The sequence below is a fragment of the Coenobita brevimanus genome, chromosome 111, assembly GCF_032717465.1.
Source record: "Coenobita brevimanus isolate Jiangsu-jjx chromosome 111, ASM3271746v2, whole genome shotgun sequence".
Lineage (NCBI taxonomy): Eukaryota > Metazoa > Arthropoda > Malacostraca > Decapoda > Coenobitidae > Coenobita > Coenobita brevimanus.
Window position 1 is genome coordinate 25,537,376 of NC_137064.1, and position 14,456 is coordinate 25,551,831.

The following is a 14,456-nucleotide window of genomic DNA, read 5'->3' on the forward strand; positions in this document are numbered from 1 at the left end:
CATTCTAACATCCACACCCATCAGTCTCTTCCTCCCCAACTCTTCACCAAACTCTCTCGTCTCTGCCTCCTCCCTTTTCTCCTTCATCCTCCCTTGCCTTCTTTTTCCTCCTCTCAGCCTCTCTCACACATCTTCTCCTCCTCCCCAACTCCTCCAACTAACTTTCCCGTGCCTACCTCCCGCCTCCATCCTCCTCCTTTTCCCTCCCCCAGTCTAGTTCCTTACCTAATTCCCTTCCCACAAATTCCTCCCTCCATCCTAGGCATCGCAACCTTTTAGTTATTGTTCCTCCCTCCCCTACTCTCCCTCTGTCCATCCGCCCCCCTTTAACCCATCCCCCCTTCCTTCCCTCCCTCCTGCCCTTCTTTTCCCCCGACCCCCTTCCTCACATACCCTTCCCCTTGACCCACTTCTGTACCTCGCTTTGTCTCGAACTTTTAATGCTTTCTCTTCGTATTTACTCAGGTCTCCACATCTGGTCATACGTCTTTCATTTCGCTCTTCAAACATAGGACGTACCCTTTGTTTTATACTCCGAGTAGAAATGAACAAATTACAGTACATTATAGTTACGCTACCGGCAATCTATTTCATTTTAGTTGAAAACAGGCCCATCGGAAAGCAAGGGATACTCATACTAGACCACCGTAATAGTGAAGAGGTAAATGAAAAGTTTTATTTAATTCCCCTTGTGCAGAAAGTCTCAGTAGAATTGTCTGTTGATAGTAAAATGTACAAGAAAATTGTACACCTCTACACCACAACAGGAAACTCACTTTAACTGGGAAATACGAATAATATTATAGATGACCCTAAAAGTATTCTATAACGCTCCCGGTTGCCATGGAAACCCTTCGATTGCAACTACTTCCTCCTCCTCCTCCTCCTCCTCCCCATCCTGCAAAAATGCAGCTTCTTACCTACCCCTCACGCAAGCTGTAGATTGGAAAACAAAAAATGAGAAAATAGGACGTAACTGCACCTGTGATAAAAAAAAATTCAGTCCTTTCAATTCTCTCTCTCTCTCTCTCTCTCTCTCTCTCTCTCTCCAAAATATATCTTTTTCCACTTCTCAGTCACTCCCATTCATTTAAACTTAATCCTACCCTCCTCCCTCGCTTTTCCAACTTTTTTTTTGGGGGGGTTTCTCTCGCCCAGTCCCCACTCCCCCCCTCCCTCTCTCTCTACGGTCTTTGTTTCTTTTGCTCTGTTGCGGTCGTCTTTTGATATATTCTCTCTCTCTCTCTCTCTCTCTCTCTCTCTCTCTCTCTCTCTCTCTCTCTCCACGTTCTGTTTCTTTTGCTCTGTTATGGTCGTCTTTTGATATTCTCTCTCTCTCTCTCTCTCGTCTTCGTCTGAAATCCGTGCTCTTCACCTATTTTTTCCTCCCTTCCCCCTCTCCCTCCCCTCCTCTCTCTCCGTCTGCCTGTCTGTCTCTCGTCCTTTCCTCTGACCGCTTCATATGAGGACAACTCTGCGTAATATTAAGCGCGAGTCAACCAACAATCCGTGTGCTCTGTGTGTATATGCAAATTCTCTCTCTCTCTCTCTCTCTCTCTCTCTCTCTCTCTCTCTCTCTTGTCCTCTATCAGTGAATACAATGGTGAGTGAGGAGGAATTTTTAATATCAAGGTCGGATTCTCTTGCAAGGAATAACAGGTCTGTGAATTTGTGTACCTCTGTCTCTGTCTCTATCTGTCTGACACACACACACACACACACACACACACACACACACACACACACAATAATTCCACCATTTCATTTCCTTCCCATGTTAATAATTCTTTCCCATTCATTGCCAAAGCATCATCTCTCTCTAAATACCTACAGTTACCTATGCTGCTCCGTTTTCAGTAACTGGGCGTCGGAGGGGATACTTTAATAGACGGCATGTGTTGAATGAAAAAAGGGGAAATGAGTCACCTTTTCATGCTCTTTTTCACCTCCATTTAGCCCATATTTTCTTCCTTTTGCGTCATATTTTGCATGTACCACAGTCAGGAAAGGACAATGCTAAGGCTGTATTTCTTTTCCATAACAGCACATCATCGTCACTTGCATCATATTCTAGTTTTAAATTATTGTTACAGGTGAGTATAAAGGATGGAGAGATAGCAATTTTAGGTCAAGTTAGTGTGTAAAGAAAATAATCCCTTTCGGCACTGAGGTCTTTTATTTATTTAGTTAGTTATTTATGTATTGTCTTTTATTTATTATTTTTATACTATCATGTTTTATTATTAAGCACGAGAGATACACCTGGCATAGAGCAGGGATAGAAACACTCCATGAAATTTATTTTTTATTACATTAATATTTTTTTTACCTTATGTGACCGAAAAATAGCCCTCTCTGTCTGTCTGTCTGTCTCTGGAATATTGACCTGTTACAAGACATCAACCCTAAAGTGCGGCGCTAGTCAAGAAGAAAGTCTAAGGGAATGATTGCTGAGCTGTAGATTTGTGTAATTCTGCCACGGAGCTACGAGAAATACGCTGAAAAAAGACGAAAATCTACTCCGAGTAGAAATGAACAAATTACAGTACATTATAGTTACGCTACCGGCAATCTATTTCATTTTAGTTGAAAACAGGCCCATCGGAAAGCAAGGGATACGATTCTGTTTTTAAAAGACATCATAAATCGATTTTTAAAAGATACTTAAATGATACCAGAAAATAATAAAGCCCTTCATTTTTAGTCTGACTGCAGCCAGTTTATTTAATTTTATTCGAAAAGAGGTGCCCCCTAAAGTAACATATACGATTTTATTTTTATAAGGAATCAAAAATAGACTTTATAACGTATAAAGGTGATACATGATTATAATTAACTCCTTCACTACACGAGGTTCGCCTTAAGATGCTTCAGATTATATGGTGATAGTAAAAACAATGTAAAAAATTCATTAAACTGAAAGGATGAAAACAAGCAGACTGATTAGCCTATAATTCTTTCCTCATTACAGAGTCCCAGTGAGGAGAATAAAAGCGTCTGAAGGTAGTAGAAATAACGATACAGGTAAGTAAAGATGAGTTCGTGCTGAAGGTGTTAATGATCCACCTGCCGGGGGAAGGGTAAGGATTCCGGGTCGTGAGAAATGAGGCTTCCAGTGACAGGAGTGTAATTAAGACCACCCAAGAAGTTCCCTATTAATGACCTGACTTATGACTCTCAAACCACGTATTCTCATGAGCTTAGTTCCTTCAATCCGATGACGTGTGTGGGTGTATGTGTGTGTGTGTGTGTGTGTGTGTGTGTGTGTGTGTGTGTGTGTGTGTGTTTATTCCTGCTACCTCCTGACGATTTTATTCAGCTTAATACCATAAGGATGAGGTTGTTAATAAAGTCTCTCTCTCTCTCTCTCTCTCTCTCTCTCTCTCTCTCTCTCTCTCGGTGTTACGCATTTCTCCAAAATTCACAAGTGTGTGACAGTGTGAATGTGAGTGAGAGTGACAGACCACCACCATCACTCTACATCACCGCAAAACACCACAACACACTTCTGCCATAACACCACACCACTACAATAGCGACAACTCACCACATCACCACTACAATACGCAATTTTAACACCACAGTACACCACACACACCACCACAAACACCACCACAATGCACTTTACCCCTCCAGGAGCGAGCCAGAAATTTGCTACAGTTCCTCATGTAAATCACAAACTACCACCATAACACTGCAACACCACATTAATACGACAGCACCACAATACCACACACTGCACAACACCACAACACCACACACTGCTCAACACCACAACACCACGTACTGCACAACACCACAACACCACACACTGCAGCATCACAATAATATCACGCTGCACACCATCATACACAACACCACACCACTGCAACACCACAACACTCCAACACCACAATAATACAACACCACAACACACAACACCACAACACTGAAACACCACAATCAACCCCTTGAGCATTACAGTACAATACAGCACCACCACAGCACAATAAAACACGACAGTACCGCAATACCCGCTGCAACACCACAACACACCACCACAGCACAAACAGCACCCCACTAGAATACCACCACAACACCACATCACAATCAACCACCTAAACACAAAAATACAGCGCCACAGTACCTCACTACCGCAACGCCCCATCTCAGCACCACAAACACCACCACCCCACAATCATACCACCAAGTTAAAATACACCACCACAGTATCATACACCAGCACCACATCACAAAACATCACAATATAGCACCACAACCCCACCTTACCACCACCACAACTCACTTCACTAAAACACCACAGAACATCATAACACCACAGTACAGCAACACAGCCCGCCACACCACCACAAAACCACAACACCCCACCTCATCACTACACCACAACACCACAATACACCACCTTAACCCTCTCAAAGCCTGCCAAGGAATCGCCTGAGGGGCCAGCACTTGATCCAGGGAACCACAAAAACCCGGAATCAATTTACTGGACCTGAGGATAGCCTGCAGCAACTAGGGCTCTCTTCTCTCACACTAGCTCCCCCCCCCCCTCTCTCTCTCTCTCTCTCACCTACTCACTCACTCTCTCTCTCTCTCTCTCTCTCTCTCTCTCTCTCTCTCTCTCTCTCTCTCTCTCTCTCTCTCTCTCTCTCTCTCTCTCTCTCTCTCTCTCTCTCTCTCTCTCTCTCTCTCTCTCTCTCTTTCAAATGTATTAGAGAGATGTAGTTAAGAATATTGGAGAGGCAAGAAGTTAAAGAGGTAAAGGGATCTAGGAGGAGGGTAAGGAGGAAGCAAAGAGGAGGAGGAAGGAAGAAGCAAAAGAAACGGAGGAGGGGGAAGAGAAGACACAAAAGAAACATAAAGGAATATGTAGCACATATGCTCAGATATTTTGCATATTATATCTATCTATCTATCTATCTCTATCTATCTATCTATCTATCTATCTATCTATCTATATATATATATATATATATATATATATATATATATATATATATATATGGGTGGGTGCGCTCACCATCCACTCACTCAATGTAGTGCTGCATTCAGGTGTCTGCTATGTCCTCGCCTCCATCCTTCTTTCCTTCCATCTTCTTCTATGTTTCCTTCATTCTTTCCTCATTCTTCTGCCTACGGGTGACTTTACACTCCCTCTTCTGTCTTTCATTACTTCATTCTTTCCTCTTCCTTTGCCTATGGGTGACTCTACACTGAGTGACAAGCCAAATGGTTTCCTGTACACCAGGAAACCATTTACTACGCTGCGTGGTAACCATATAACCAAATTTTGGCGCCTGGTGGTTTAGTGGGTAATTATTGTGTTCCAGTCGGATTGAGCCGGTGAAGGTTTATATCCAAGGGATGGTTGGGGTTGACTGCTCACGTAATGCCACTCAGGGATGAGTGAGGCTGATCACTATCATCTTAAATGTCAGGACCAACTGCCTGTCCCCGGGCTTCTACGCTCCTCATGGGGTAATGTAGGATTGGATGATGGATATATATATATTGTTACATAGCCTATGATTTCATCATCCTTTGTGTAATTTTAACGCACAGAATGCTGCATGTTTGATCACGAGCGTGTTCTGCCTCAGTTCCCCCCTTCTACCGTTATAGTAGAGTAAGTCGACATCTCTGTTATACTTTGCGGGATTGTCATCTCTTTGTCCCCATGGCTTTCATTTGCGCGTCCTCTTACAAGTTGTATCAGGCTCTGCCGGCCCCTATATAATGAGCTCAGTCTCTGCATCATTGCCACTTAGATCTGCTCCTCATTTTGTTCACATCTCTGTCCTCCCCTGTACAGATATTATTATTGTGAGTGCTCAAGAAATCTCCAACCATCTAGCAGCTGTGTGTAATTTGAGTATAACTGTTGTTGCATTTTTTCTTGTACTGTGTAGCATAAGGTGTTAATTTGTGGGCCTAGTGAAGTTTTGTAATTCATGTAGGGTTCTTTATGTCAGTCATTTTAGATAATAGTTTGTATCTGTAATTATTTATCTGGCATTCACTGAGTATTATCTGGTATCTCATTTTATCAGGGCTGACTTAGATAAATTTACTCTTGCTAATTTCGTGTTAATAGAGGCTATTGCAGTTAACCATATATTTAACCTGTTTTTGCCATTACATTATCCTTATGAGTCCTGAATGTTTTGTTGTTAGTTTGAGCATTAAACTTTAACTTGTAATTTTACCTAACTCTTTTGTTTTGAACCTGGAACTTTACGGGACAGTAGTGACTCTTCGTATTCTCACTTAAAGTGTACATTATCTTTCTCTGTTCCGTAACATAAATTTGGCGACCTCATATCAGGATATTCAGGATATTATCATAAGGATATTGTTTGATATTTTGTGACTGTGATATATTCATGATGGCTACTATTTCTACACTTGATGAAGCCAAAGATTTTTGTCAAATGTGCAAACAGTGTGTGATATAGAAAACAGAACAAAGAATGAACTTAAGCTTGTTGCTCAACAATTGGGAATTGCAGTTCACTCTCATCATTCTAAAGATCAAATTGTTGGCATGATTAATAAAAGCTTGTTTAATGTAACTCCTCCAAATGAGCAAACGCAGATTGAATTAGCTAAGTTACAGCTAGCCCTGCAGGAGGCTCGTGTGAAGGAAGCTGAATTTCAAGCACGTGCTAAGGAGGCTGATGTTAAGGAGGCTGAGTTTCACGCACAAGTTGAACTTGCTAGGATTCAGGCAGACCATGAGTATCGCATGAAACAAGGTGGAACTGGATCATCTAGCTCTGATGATTTTGATGTGGCTAAAAATGTTAAACTTGTCCCTCCTTTTAATGAATCTGATTTAACAAAGTATTTTCAGTTGTTTGAGAGGGTAGCTACAGGTTTTAATTGGCCTAAGGAGTATTGGCCAGTACTCCTTCAAACTGTTCTCACCAGTAAAGCTCAAGTAACTTATGCATCTTTGCCTCAGGATCAATGTGATAATTATGATGTAGTTAAGAGCTTGATTCTTAAGGCCTATGAGCTTGTTCCTGAAGCCTATAGAGTAAAATTTAGGACAACTTTCAAGCAAGATAAGCAATCCCATGTTGAGTATGCAAGAATCAAAGAAGATTTGTTAGAGCAGTGGTTAAATTCTAAGAATGTGGATTCTGATTTTGGTAAATTTAAGCAGATGATTTTGCTGGAGGACTTCAAAAGGTGTATTTATAAAGATGTAAGCCTATATCTTGATGAGAAAAGAATAGATAATTTGTCTGATGCTGCAGTTTTAGCTGATGAGTATGTTCTCACTCACAAGAGATATTCTAAAGAAAAAGGGAAAGCTGAGAGTAAGTACGTTGCCTCTACTCAGAGTACAGGTAACAGGAAAGAGAATAAGGATGATGTTTCTCAGGAAGTAAATACCAGCTTCACCTCTAGATTTCAGAAAAGTAAATGTACTTATTGTAGTAAGCTTGGTCATACTACGGAGAGATGTTTCAGGAGACAGCGTGATGTGAACAAAAAGGAGTCTTTAAATATTCAGTCAATTGGTCTAGTGTCCACTCTTGAGAGTTCCCAGAATTCTTTAACTGAGTTGACTGAACCTGCTTTGAGGGGTAACTTAAATTCTCATGATGGAGCTCCTCTTTTGAGCAGTAACGTGGGTGACACTCTCAAGAGTTCATGTGCTAATTTCCTGTCTGATGGTTTTGTTAGTCCTCTGGACAGTAATGACAGGAAATCAGTTCAAATATATCGTGATACAGGTGCTTGCCAATCCCTTATGCTGACCAGTGTTCTAGGCTCTAATGTTAATTCCTCTGATGAAACTGTAATCTTACAAGGTGTAGGGAATAATTACTTCTCTGTCCCTCTGTGCAGAGTGAATTTAGAGTCTGGTTTTGTTGATGGTTCCGTTATGGTTGGGTTGGTTGAGACACTCCCAATGTCAGGTGTAACTTTCTTACTTGGAAATGATATTGGTGGAAGTCAAGTGTGTCCAGCTCCTCAGTTGTCTAGTGAGCCAGTGGCTGTGTCCCTGGATTGTGATGTCCCTGATGTGTTCCCTGCATGTGCTGTCACTAGGGCTAAGTCTAAAGTTACTGGTGATTTAGAGGATAATGATGATGATGATGTTATCCTAGCTGACACTTTTCTTGCTAATTTGGACCACTCACCAGATGAGGCAGTACCCCGTAGTGTTGATAATTTGTCTCGTCAGAGTTGGTTGAGTTGCAGGTTGCTGACCCTGAGTTGAAAGGTCTAGCTAACTCTGCTTACAGTGAAGAAGAGTCAGCCGGTGCTTCTACTTGTTATTATGTAAAGTCAGGAGTACTTATGAGGAAGTGGAGACCCTCAACAGCATCAGCCGACTGTGAATGGGAGGTTGTACATCAAGTTGTCATCCCTCGTGTTTGTAGGCAGGATATCATTAGAGTGGCTCATGATTCCAGTTTGGCAGGACACCTTGGAGTGAGGAAGACTGTGGCACGCATTTGAAACACTTCTACTGGCCAGGTATCTTCAGGGATGTTTCCCGGTATTGTAAGTCTTGTCACACCTGTCAGGTTGTGGGAAAGTGTAATCAGACCGAAAAGGTTGCACCTCTAGTTCCCATTCCTCCTTTTGAGGCGCCTTTCACCCGTGTGTTGGTGGATATTGTGGGCCCTCTTCCTAAGACTTCTTCAGGATTTTCTTATGTGTTGACCATGATTGATATGGCTACTCGTTATCCTGAAGCCATTCCATAGAAACATCTCAGCAAAGAACGTGGTTAAGTAAATGCTAGGGTTCTTCACAAAGTTTGGTCTGCCCAAGGAGGTACAGTCCGACCGGTGAAGTAATTTCATGTCAAACGTTTTCAAGCAGTCTCTGAAAGAGTTGGGCATCACCCAGATCACCTCTTCAGCTTACCATCCCCAGACCCAAGGAGCGTTGGAGAGATATCATCAAACACTCAAATCGATGCTCAAGAAATACTGTTTGGAACATCAGAAAGACTGGGATAAGGTCTTCCATTCGTTGTGTTTGCTGCAAGAGAATCTCCAAATGAATCACTGGGCTTCTCACCTTTTGAACTACTGTTTGGCCATGAAGTAAGAGGACCCCTTAAGTTACTCAAGGAATGCTGGCTGTCGGAGGAAGATGACGTCAACCTGCTGGAGTATGTGATGAAGTTCAAAGAACGGCTGTCCACTGCTTTACAGCTGGCGAGAGAGAATTTAGGAGCTGCTCAGGAGAAGATGAAGACTTGGTATGATAAGAAGTCCAGGTTACGCCACTTTCAGCCAGGAGATCAGGTTTTGATTCTGCTACCAGTTCATGGGCAACCTCTTCAAGCCAAGTTTAGTGGCCCTTATTTCGTGGAGAAGAAACTCAGTGATGTCAACTATGTCATCGCCACACCAGATCGTAGAAAGAGCAAGCAACTATGTCACATCAACATGCTAAAGTTATATCACAGGCGGGACGAAAATAATCCAGTCTGCACTGTAGCTGTTCCACCCAGTCTGCAAGTGAAGCTCTCCCATGCAGTATGAGCCTGAGTGATAGTTTGGGGAAGAATCCTGATATCATGAATGATCTCCAGACTAAGCTTTCTCATCTACCACCCAAGGAAAGGCAGGAGTTTTCAGCATTACTGCAGGAGTACCCGCAAGTGTTCCGTGCTACTCCAGGAAGAACCACTGTGTTGATGCATGATGTCGATGTTGAAGACGCAAAGCCAATTAAATTGCCTCCTTACCGTGTGAACCCAGTGAAAGTTCCTCTCATCCAGAAGGAGCTTGGCTACCTGTTGGACCACAAGATGATTGAGCCCTGTCAGAGCGAGTGGAGTTCTCCTGTCACTCTAGTCCCTAAGCCAGGTGGGTCACAGAGGCTTTGCATCGACTACAGACGTGTTAATCAGATAACCAAAACAGACACTTACCCTCTCCCTCGTGTGGAAGATTGCATAGACAAGATCGGAAAGGCTAGGTACATAAGTAAGTTTGATTTGTTAAAGGGATACTGGCAAGTACCTATGACTGAACGTGCTAGGGAGATCTCATTTTTTGTGACAGTAGGAAAGACCTTTGCATGGTCTGTAATGCCATATACAGATTGTTTAGAGTAATAAGAAATTTCCTTTGTAAATTTCTTTTTCTTTGTGGGGAGGTGTTACATAGCCTATGATTTCATCATCCTTTGTGTAATTTTAACGCACAGTATGCTGCATGTTTGATCACGAGCGTGTTCTGCCTCAGTCCCCCCCTTCTACCGTTATAGTAGAGTAAGTCGTTCTCTCTGTTGTCCAGAGCGGGATTGTGAACTCTATGTCCCCATGGCTTTCATTTGCGCGTCCCCTTACAAGTTGTATCAGGCTCTGCCGGCCCCTATATAATGAGCTCAGTCTCTGCATCATTGCCACTTAGATCTGCTCCTCATTTTGTTCACATCTCTGTCCTCCCCTGTACAGATATTATTATTGTGAGTGCTCAAGAAATCTCCAACCATCTAGCAGCTGTGTGTAATTTGAGTATAACTGTTGTTGCATTTTTTCTTGTACTGTATAGCATAAGGTGTTAATTTGTAGGCCTAGTGAAGTTTTGTAATTCATGTAGGGTTCTTTATGTCAGTCATTTTAGATAATAGTTTGTATCTGTAATTATTTATCTGGCATTCACTGAGTATTATCTGGTATCTCATTTTATCAGGGCTGACTTAGATAAATTTATTCTTGCTAATTTCGTGTTAATAGAGGCTATTGCAGTTAACCATATATTTAACCTGTTTATTTGCCATTACATTATCTTTATGAGTCCTGAATGTTTTGTTGTTAATTTAAGCATTAAACTTTAACTTGTAATTTTACCTAACTCTTTTGTTTTGAACCTGGAACTTTACGGGACAGTAGTGACTCTTCGTATTCTCACTTAAAGTGTACGTTATCTTTCTCTGTTCCGTAACAATATATATATATATATATATATATATATATATATAGCCTATGATTTCATCATCCTTTGTGTAATTCTAACGTACAGTATGCTGCATGTTTGATCACGAGCATGTTCTTCCTCACTTCCCCCTTCTACCCTTATCGTAGAGTAAGTCGTTCTTTCTGTTGTTCAGAGCAGGATTGTCAACTCTTTGTCCCCTTTGGCATCATTTGCGCGTCCTTCTTACAAGTTGTATCAAGCTCTGCCGACCCCTATATAATGAACTCAGTCTCTACATTAATTGTCACTTAGATATACTCCTCATTTTGCTCACATCTCTGTCCTTCCCTGTACAGTTGTTATTATTGTGAGTGCTCAGGAAGTCTCCAACCATCTAGCAGCTGTGTAATTTGAGTATAAGTGTTATTACATTTTGTTCTTGTACTGTATAGCATAAGGTGTTGATTCGTAGGCCTAGTAAAGTTCTTGTAATTCATATTGTCAGCCAGTAGTAATAATATTTTGTATCTGTAATAATATATCTTGCGTTAACTGAGCATTATCCAGTGTTTTCTCATTTTATCAGGGCTCACTTAGATAAATTTACTCATGCTAATTTCGTGTTAATAGAGGCTATTGCAGTTAACCATATATTTAACCTGTTTTTTGCCATTACATTATCCTTATGAGTCCTGAATGTTTAGTTGTTAGTTTGAGCATTAAACTTTAACTTGTAATTTTACCTAACTCTTTTGTTTTGAACCTGGAACTTTACGGGACAGTAGTGATTTTTAGTATTCTCACTTAAAGTGTACATTATCTTTCTCTGTTCCGTAACATAAATTTGGCGACCTTTCATCAGAATATTCAGGATATTATCATAAGGATATTGCTTGATATTTTGTGACTGTGATTTATTCATCATGTCTACTATTACTACGCTTGATGAAGCCAAAGATTTTTTGTCAAATGTGCAAACTGTGTGTGATGTTGAAAACAGAACAAAGAATGAACTTAAGCTTGTTGCTCAACAATTGGGAATTGCTGTTCACTCTCATCATTCTAAAGATCAAATTGTTGACATGATTAATGAAAGCTTGTTTAATGTAACTCCTCCAAATGAGCAAACGCAGATTGAATTAGCTAAGTTACAGCTAGCCCTGCAGGAGGCTCGTGCTAAGGAGGCTGAATTTCAGGCAAATGCTCGTATTCAGGAGGCACAGGCTCAGGCACAAATTGAACTTGCTAGGATTCAGGCAGACCATGAGTATCGCATGAAACAAGGTGGAACTGGATCATCTAGCTCTGATGATTTTGATGTGGCTAAAAATGTTAAACTTGTCCCTCCTTTTAATGAATCTGATTTAACAAAGTATTTTCAGTTGTTTGAGAGGGTAGCTACAGGTTTTAATTGGCCCAAAAAGTATTGGCCAGTACTCCTTCAAACTGTTCTCACCTGTAAAGCTCAAGTAACTTATGCATCTTTGCCTCAGGATCAATCTGATAATTATGATGTAGGTAAGAGCTTGATTCTTAAGGCCTATGAACTTGTTCCTGAAGCCTATAGAGTAAAATTTACGACAACTTAGAAGCAAGATAAGCAATCCCATGTTGAGTATGCAAAAATCAAAGAAGATCTGTTAGAGCAGTGGTTAAATTCTAAGAATGTGGATTCTGATTTTGGTAAATTTAAGCAGATGATTTTGCTGGAGGACTTCAAAAGGTGTATTAATAAAGATGTAAGCCTATATCTTGATGAGAAAAGTATAGATAATTTGTCTGATGCTGCAGTTTTAGCTGATGAATATGTTCTCACTCACAGGAGATATTCTAAAGAAAAAAGGAAAGCTGAGAGTAAGTACGTTGCCCCTACTCAGAGTACAGGTAACAGGAAAGAGAATAAAGATGATGTTTCTCAGGAAGTAAATACCAGCTTCACCTCTAGGTTTCAGAAAAGTAAATGTACTTATTGTAGTAAGCTTGGTCATACTATGGAGAAATGTTTCAGGAGACAGCGTGATGTGAACAAAAAGGAGTCTTTAAATATTCAGTCAATTGGTCTAGTGTCCACCCTTGAGAGTTCCCAGAACTCTTTAACTGAGTTAACTGAACCTGCTTTGAGGGGTAAATTAAATCCTCATGATGAAGCTCCTCTTTTGAGCAGTAACGTGGGTGACACTCTCAAGAGTTCATGTGCTAATTTCCTGTCTGATGGTTTTGTCAGTCCTCTGGACAGTAATGACAGGAAATCAGTTAAAATATATCGTGATACAGGTGCTTGCCAATCCCTTATGCTGACCAGTGTTCTAGGCTCTAATGTTAATTCCTCTGATGAAATTGTAATCTTACAAGGTGTAGGGAATAATTACTTCTTTGTCCCTCTGTGCAGAGTGAATTTAGAGTCTGGTTTTGTTAATGGTTCCGTTATGGTTGGGTTGGTTGAGACTCCCAATGTCAGGTGTAACTTTCTTACTTGGAAATGATATTGGTGGAAGTCAAGTGTGTCCAGCTCCTCAGTTGTCTAGTGAGCCGGTGGCTGCGGCCCAGGATTGTGATGTCCCTGATGTGTTCTCTGCATGTGCTGTCACTAGGGCTAAGTCTAAAGTTACTGGTGATTTAGAGGATAATGATGATGATGATGTTATCCTAGCTGACACTTTTCTTGCTAATTTGGACCACTCACCAGATGAGGCAGTACCCCGTAGTGTTGATAATTTGTCTCGTCAAGAGTTTGTTGAGTTGCAGGTTGCTGACCCTGAGTTGAAAGGTCTAGCTAACTCTGCTTGCAGTGAGGAAGAGTCAGCTGGTGTTTCTACTTGTTATTATATAAAGTCAGGAGTACTTATGAGAAAGTGGTGACCCCCAACAGCATCAGCCGACTGTGAATGGGAGGTTGTACATCAAGTTGTCATCCCTCGTGTTTGTAGGCAGGATATCATTAGAGTGGCTCATGATTCCAGTTTGGCAGGACACCTTGGAGTGAGGAAGACTGTGGCACGCATTTTGAAACACTTCTACTGGCCAGGTATCTTCAGGGATGTTTCCTGGTATTGTAAGTCTTGTCACACCTGTCAAGTTGTGGGGAAGTGTAATCAGACCGAAAAGGTTGCACCTCTAGTTCCCATTCCTCCTTTTGAGGAGCCTTTCACCCGTGTGTTGGTGGATATTGTGGGCCCTCTTCCTAAGACTTCTTCAGGATTTTCTTATGTGTTGACCCTGATTGATATGGCTACTCGTTATCCTGAAGCCATTCCACTTAGAAATATCACAGCAAAGAACGTGGTTAAGGAAATGCTAGGGTTCTTCACAAAGTTTGGTCTGCCCAAGGAGGTACAGTCAGACCGGGGAAGTAATTTCATGTCAAATGTTTTCAAGCAGTCTCTGAAAGAGTTGGGCATCACCCAGATCACGTCTTCAGCTTACCATCCCCAGACCCAAGGAGCGTTGGAGAGATATCATCAAACACTCAAATCGATGCTCAAGAAATACTGTTTGGAACATCAGAAAGACTGGGATAAAGGTCTTCCATTCGTTGCATTTGCCACAAGAGAATCT